Source organism: Bubalus bubalis, chromosome 14 (genome assembly GCF_019923935.1).
Source record: "Bubalus bubalis isolate 160015118507 breed Murrah chromosome 14, NDDB_SH_1, whole genome shotgun sequence".
Taxonomy (NCBI): domain Eukaryota; kingdom Metazoa; phylum Chordata; class Mammalia; order Artiodactyla; family Bovidae; genus Bubalus; species Bubalus bubalis.
The window spans coordinates 45781673-45787672 of record NC_059170.1 but is presented as its reverse complement, the minus strand read 5'-3'; positions in this window follow the sequence as shown (position 1 = coordinate 45787672).

Here is a 6000-nt window from a genome sequence, read left to right as displayed (position 1 = left end):
ATGTCTTGAATTTTTCCTTTGGCCAAGAGATACAGGCCTCCTAACAAGCATGCAGCCCTGCCCATCCCTCTGACCTGCATCCCAGCCCAGACGTCCAGGCCCCTTGTCAGTAGGCAGTGTGGCAAACAGCCCCCCTAAGTGTGGAGTTGAAGCTGAAGCTGGCAGCAAGGGGAGGGGCTCTCGGCTACAGGAAGCCAGGGCTGCACCCACGGACAGGGCTGGCTGTCCACTATCTCAGCCTCATTGTTAGCTCTGGTTAAGGGGGTCAGGGCGGGGCCCTGAAAAGACTTCCTCCTCCTCTCCCCAAAGAACATCCCCCAATATGGTCCTCAAGCAACTGGAGTCCCTAATCCAGCATCCTCGCAGTTTGCCCAGCTCTGCACCACCAGCATTTAGTCCAAGCTGGTAATGAGTTGAGATGGTCCCCAGCTATTACCTGCACTCCTAAAAGCCTGACCATTCTGCTTCTCTCTTAGCACATCCGCCCCCATCCGCACTCTTCTCTGGGCAATTAGCACAGAGCAAAGCTGTGTGGCCATCCTGGCTTCAGCCAGCCCTGGGCCCCGGCCCTGGCTCAGCCACGTAAACTGTGCTGGTCATGTTCTCCTTTCACTCACCGGCCTGAGCCACGGGGCCAAACAGAAGCCCATACCAGGTGTCTGAATATCTAAGTGTGATAAATCAAGCTAATGAGTAAAATATACTCCATGTCCCCATCTTGACTGTACTCTTTCAAAAGACCTGGGAGGCTAGGTTTGAGAATTCTCAGGCTCCATGGAGACCCACTCCAGGACGTGGCCATGGGGGGAGTGTGGACCAGGTGAAGGCCTGGCCCCTGGCCTGCCCCCAACCACTCTACCTGTTACCACCAAAGCCTCCTACACATACACACACGACTTCCCAGCCCCATGACTAAACAGCTTTCACAAAGAGCTGCCTCTCAGCTTCTCCTCCACCCGCTCCAGTCCTGGGTTTCCTTTGAAAGAGAGTGTTAGTCGTTCAGTCGTGCCCAACTCTTTGCAACCCCATGGACTGCAGCCCTCCAGGTTCCTCTGTCCATGGGATTTTCCAGGCAAGGATACTGGAGGGGGTTGCCATTTCCTTCTCCGGGGGGATCTTCCTGACCCAGGGATTGAACCTGGCTCTCCTGCACTGCAGAAAGAGTGAGCTACTTTACCGACTGAGCTACGAGGGTTTCCTTTGGGGTTGGGTTTAAGGACCCACACGGGCCCTGGGAGGAGGCCTCTGGCTATCGGGGCAGGAGATCCAGGGAATCAGGTATATCGGGCTTGGTCCAGATGGTCTCACAGGCTCTAGGTAGGCGTGTCCCCCAGCACCCAGCCTCCTTACCCCAAGGGGAGAGCAGAACCTTCTAAAGCAGGGGTCCCCAGATTCCAGGCCACAGACCGATACCTCCTGTCAGATCGGTGGCGACATCAGAGTAGAAATGAAGTGCACAGTAAATGTAATTGTGTTTGAATCATCCCCAAACTGTGCCTCCTGCCCAGTGCGTGGGAAACTGTCTTCCACAAAGCTGGTCCCTGGTGCCAAAAGAAAGCTGGGTATCTGCTCTAAAGCACAGGGTACCCACCTCCACTTGCTGAGAGGTCTCAGCCACTACTGGTGTGACCTTAGGCTATTTTCTCAACCTTTCTATTTCAGCTGCCTCCTTGATAACTTGTCCTGCAGAGGTGATGTGAAGGTTGGCTGGGATAAAGCAAGTAAAACCTCCAGCACAGCATCTAAAATGTGGAAAGTGAGTAAATACTGCTGGACAGATTGGTCGTGTTTGCTGATTTTTCCTGGCGTGAATCCTCCCCCCATGGTGGATTTCAAACTGTCCACGTTACTTTACTGAACCTGAGCTGGCGCAACCTGGCTCTGGCCTCTGCTGGTGGTTTCCAGAGGATGCAGACAAGACAGGCGAAGTCAGTGCCAAGAACGAGTGGCAGGAGAGATCGGGTTGGGGGTGAAATGAGGGGTGGTACCTCCTGAAGGTGATGGCATTTGGGGTGAGCTTTGAGGGGGTAGGAAGAGATGTGTGAAGATTTCCCAGGCAAGAGGGGCAGCTTGGGCAAAGGCCCAGGGCTGGGAGAGCCCCAGGCACATGGAAGACCCACCCCAATCAGAGGTGGGGTACCCAGAGAAAGATGCTGGAAGATTTGATTGGAAAAGCATTTGAAAGCAGAGCTGAGGACTTAACTCACGTGGCAATGGGGAGCCACGGAGGCTTCTGTGCAGGGGCTGATGTGGTCCAGAGGATGAAGCAGGAGCAGGTGGAGGTGGCCCAGATGCAGGGAGAGCCTGGATGGGACGTGGGGGTGGGGGGTCGAGGAGCAGCCCCAGCTGCCCAGCCAGGAGCTCATAGGAGGGACAGGCAGATGCAAAGGGTCATGTTAAACTCTGCTCCGAGGCTACAGCTGGGGATTTGCTGTTAGTTTCCTCTTAGCAATTGTTCTCCTAGAAAGATGAGAAATGCTAATGGCCATGTCCTGAAAACACTTGCATCTTCCAAACAAAGAATGAGGGGTCTCCAGTGGCCCCTGTAGGGGAGAACTTGCAGGGGAGGGGCCTTCTCCAAGGCCTCCCTGCACAAGGCCCAGCATCCTTCAAGGACCCTCTAAGTCTCAAGTTCCTCTTGGTCGCCTATCTCCATGGTAACAAAGGGAAGATAGGACAGGGAAAACTGAGTGTGTGATTTGTGTGGGAGATGCCTAGCAATCCTGGTCAGGTTGGGGGGTAGGGGGGACCCTTCAGCCCTATCATGCTCCATGCACCCTGCTGTTGTCCTAAATGAGGGTGGGCATGAGGAGTCGTCAAAGACCCCTGTGCCCCTTACACTATGACATATTGTCCCCCTTAATCCTCACACACATCCTGTCTGGAAGTCGGTATTTATAGCTCCATTTTACAGATGGAGGAACTGAGGCCCAAAGAGGGGAAGAGCTCCAGCAGGCAGGATGTGGGAGGGCAAGTGCTCTCCCATGCCCAGGGCTCTGCCTTGGGATGTCCAGCCTGTCCAGGGGCAGGAAACTTGCACCTATGCAATATCAGAAGGAGCAGAGAAGCCTTTCTGTGGTCATCTGCAACTCAACAGCCTGACGATGCTGGTCTGAAGAAGCCTTGGGGCCCCTCGGGACAGCACATTGCACCTGTGTTCACTGCACAGAGGCAGCCTTACAGTGACCCAGATGGAGACACCTCCATCCATGAGTGTGTAACCAGAACAGAGCCCAGCCACCTCAGGAACAGACAAACACAGTTGAGCTCACATGAAACATGGGCCTCTCCCAAAGCCTTGAAAGGGTTTTCTAAAATGTCTTCTTGTTGTTCAGTCACTAAGTCATGTCCGACTCTTTGCAACCCCATGGACTGCAGAATGCCAGGCTTACCTGGCGTTCCCAAACTATTTCCCAGAGCTTGCTCAAACTCATGTCCACTGAGTCCATGATGCCATCTAACCATCTCATCCTCTGTCTCCCCCTTCTCCTCCTGCCCTCAATCTTTCCCAGCATCAGGGTCTTTTCCAAAGAATCAGCTCTTCGCATCAGGTGGCCAAAGTACTGGAGCTTCAGCTTCAGCCTCAGTCCTTCCAATGAATATTCAAAGTTGATTTCCTTTAGGATTGACTGGTTTGATCCCTTGGTTCACTATCCAAGGGACTCTCAAGAGTCTTCTTCAGCCCCAAAGTTCAAAAGCATCAAAAGTGACTAGAAGAGGCAAACACAGGAGAAAAAGGAGGGGGGCAGGGGTGAGGGAATATTCCAAACCCACAGCCCCCACCACCACATCTCCAAACATCCCTTCCCCACCTCTCTCCAAAGTCACACAGCACAGCGAGCTCTCCTCTCCATCCCCACCCACCACAGGCTCCATGGCCTTCTCTGCCTTCCTCCCTCACGCCCTCCTCCCCGCCCTGCTCTCCACTCCAAGCTCCTTCCTCCAGGAGGCTTTCCTCTGAGAGCAGCTCTAAGTGCTTTCTCTGGAAAATCGATTTAGCCTCTCGCATCTTCTAAATATCTCCTGCCCATCATCCCATGAACCCACCGAGGCGGGGGAGAAAGGCCAGCCAAGGCTGAGGGGAAAATGTGTGTGTCACAGTCAGTCATCACTCATCCTGCCAGACGATGGGGAAGACCCTGAGCTGCCCGGGAAGACACCTGGATGCCACCTCAGCTCCATCACTCAATAAGTATGTGACCTCCAGTGGGACATTTAAGCCTTGGACTTTGATTTAGAGTAGAAACTGGGAGCAGGGGCTCCTCCCCCTGGGATGAGAGATGCCGTGAATTTTAAACCTGCCAGATCTGGGGCAGAGGAGTGAGAGATAGAATCATATCCCATCCCGGGGAAACAGACGCAAACAGAAGGATGCTTCCACAACACAGTTGGTTTGTGGTCCTCCAAAGCGCCGCAGAGGACACAGGACTCTAGAGAGACGTGACGGCTGAAGGCGGTATGATCTGGGGGTGGATCCTTATCGTGGGATGGGGGGAGGGCATCTATAAAGGACATTATGGGCACAACTGGAGTGTGTGCATGGATCACACAGTAGATCATCGTTTTGAGTCCCTGTCCCATCTCATGAGTCTGATAAACTGCATAGAGGGTGTGTAAGAAGATGCCCTTGTGTTTGGGAGACATACACTGAAGTATTGCCAGGCAAAACCCAGGACTCTCCAGCTTTTTCAAATGTTTCAGAAATTAATAATAGCCCAAGTGTATATATGCATGTGTGTATATGATACATATGTACTATATATGGGCTTCCCTGGTGGCGCATATGGTAAAGAATCTGCATGCAATGCAGGAGACCCAGGTTCAATCCCTGAGTGGGGATGATCCCCTAGAGAAGTAAATAGCAACCCACTCTAGTGTTTTTGTTTGAAAAATCCCTTGGACAGAGGATCCTGGCAGGCCACCGTCCATCGGGTTATAAAGAGTCAGACACGACTGAGTGACTAACACACACATACTGTACTTATGTTTTATATATATATGGAGAGGACAGTGCCAAATGCTAACAAATAGGAAATCTGATAAATGTTTTATCTTATTTTAATGAGTTTTCTATGGAAGCATTTCAAAGCAAAGAGTTAAAAAGAAAAACAACAGTGGCACACAGGAGTCCTGCGGTTATGAACTTTAAAATATCAAAGACGCCTGTTACCCAGCTCTCATTCAACAGGGATTTGCTGAGCACCTGCTGTATGTCAGACACTGCTAGGAATTGGGGCGTGGGGGAAAGAAGCCCGAGTCTAGATGGCCAGACCAAGATCAGGAGTGCAGAGGGCTCTGCTGTGTACTCCCCCATCCTCCTTGGGCCCCAAGGCTCTCGTGCCCTGGGAGGGTTGGGGCCCACTGGAGGAGGCCCTTCCCAGGAACTGCCCACACCTGAAGGCATCTACTTTGGCACTTCCCTCCAGGAATCTGATGGCTGGTCATTTGGGGGTCCAGTTAAAGGCTGATGGCCCCTTGTCTGGATTTGGGGTAACAAAAAAGGCCTCCCAGCTTCAGCTCTCCCACAGGGTCAGCCAGACCCCTGGGGAGACAGCACGGCAATTCAACTTCTCCCTTTGCCAAGAGCACACGACCGAAGACTCAGGGTTTGTGTCCAAGGAAACTGAGAACTCTAAAGTCCCAGAGGAATCAAATGCCAGAGTCAGATCAGGCAAAGTCGAGGTGGGTTCTCAAAGGAACGATTGACAGGAGTGTGGGTGGGGTGTGGTGGGACCACAAGGCACAAGGCAGTGAGCTGGGGCTGGGAGCAACCAGGCTATGGTTACCCCTACAAGGGAAGTCCCCAGAGAGAGTGGTTGTATGGAGCAGGGTCCTTCGGGGAGACACAACCAGCCTGAGAGGACCCTGCAGAGGGAGACCCCTACCCCCTCCATTCTCCCCACCTGCCCTGAGTCACCGCCCCCCCCCCGGGGGCTCAGGGCACAGGGGATAGAGAAGGTGGGGGTGGGTCTGGGGACAGGTGGAAAACAGGAAATGGCA